Raw genomic sequence first — 1,970 nt, forward strand, 5'->3', positions numbered from 1 at the left:
CTGTAGGGGACAGGTGGGATTTCCCCAAAGAGCTGCCCTGCCATGATTATATCATATTTTATTCCCTGAGTCCTCTCTTAAGAAACACTGAGGTTTTCAATCTTTTAGAAGTTCTGAATTAAATAGCAGTGGTGGGACTGTTTCAGGTAGAGCATCTGTGTTGGGGGAGGGGGGGGGAGGCATAGCGCTGTAGGAATCTGGCCGAGGCTTCTTCAAAAAGACACAGAGTTCAAAGTCATAAATCCTCCCTGGCAAGGAGAAAGTGTCTGTGTTTCTTCTGCATATTTTGTACCATAAATTTAAAAACTTTTATTTATATTTTCCTAAGGCTTTCAGTCACTTTGAGTATCTGGTTAAAACCTTTTTTTTTTTTTTTTTGTCTTGAACTATATATATGGAAATTAATGCTGTCGAAGTGGCAGAAAAGCTGGTCTGTAGAAATGTTTATCAACTAAATGCCTGGGAAGAGCTGTGTAATAAAACCCTGGCTCTGCAGCTCCTGGCGGGGAGCTGATAGTGCCAGGGTATTTTTCCCCCTACTTCTCTTCTTGAGGCTAATACATACAAAGCCAGCAAAGATTTTTATATGACATCCAGAAATATCAATATAAAAGCCTTTAAGCCCTAGAAAGAAAATTCTCCTTTTTTTCCCACTGATATTGAGACACTCCTAAAGGTAGTCAGGGCTGGGCAGTTTTTGCAAAGACTGTTACTGTGTCTGGCATATATAAGTAAGTGACAGAGAAATTAAAGTACAACCCCTGCCTGGTTTGTCCTCTATGTTGGGGATGAAACCTATGGCCCCATGCATGCAACGGGAACAACATACTACTGAGCTCTACCCCAGCCCTCACTTAGTTTAAAGTATGCCCCAATTGGAGAATGATGATCACCAGGTGGGGCACAGCTACTCAAACCAAAGCCTCAGTCCTGGTACCAAAGAATTACCAGTGTTTAAGTAAGTCTAACTGTGAGAGGGTCCTGCCCTGTTTGCCACGTCTCCTCCATACCACCATTACACTAGCATCTGAAAGATCCTGCAGTCAGACAGCATAAAGTGATGAGAGAAAAAGATGAAGGGAAACAGGAAGGCCATAGCACTTAGAAAACATGGCTGAAGCTGAAACTGCAAGGCAGCCTCTTCTAGGAAGATGCCGGTAATGCTGTTTGTTTGTTTGTTGTTTTGGTCTTTTGGGAAAAGGTTTCTCTGTGTATCCCTGGCTGTCCTGGAACTCACTCTGTAGATCAGGCTGGCCTCGAACTCAGAAATCCGCCTTCCTCTGCCTCCCAAGTGCTGGGATTAAAGGCGTGCGCCACCACACTTGACCCTTATTAACGCTTGTTTTGAGAATTGTTAGGGATTGGACCTGGAACTTCATGAATGAGAAGCATACACCCTGCCCCTAAGCCACACCCTCGTTATGAATGGTAAATGTAGAAGAGGGAGAGGAGTCAAGAAGTGTCTGTGAGCAGGTGGTGAGGATGCCTGACGGTCTTGGACGTTCTCCCCTGAAGCATCCTCTTGAGAGCAGTGAGAATCCTAGATGCAACCTTCTAAGCCTTTAGCAACCAATGAAAACCCTGGAATATGCCTCAGGCACCTACAGCCCAGGGGCAAAGACATGTAGACAGAGACCAACTCATGCCTCTGGCTATTACTGGCAGTTTGAGAATTTCAGAAGGCAAGAGTGATCTATAATAGAAAAAACAACAACGAAACATGGGTAGCTTTAAAATTTGTAATAATATTTATGATTAACAAGCGGAGAAAAGCATGAATCTTTTGCCAAGGTATAGCTATATTTCAGTAAAATAGTATCTTGCTTCTGATGATTGTAATAATGATAACAACACAAATTTGAGTGTAGCCTTCAATGTTAGTTGACCCCAAGTTCCTTTTCCAGAAAGTAATAATGAAAAATTGGGAAGCTTGTTTTTTTGTCACAGTAAAAGTGTCTGGTCAACAAATT

Source organism: Arvicanthis niloticus, chromosome 16, assembly GCF_011762505.2.
Source record: "Arvicanthis niloticus isolate mArvNil1 chromosome 16, mArvNil1.pat.X, whole genome shotgun sequence".
In the NCBI taxonomy this organism is placed as follows: Eukaryota; Metazoa; Chordata; class Mammalia; order Rodentia; family Muridae; genus Arvicanthis; species Arvicanthis niloticus.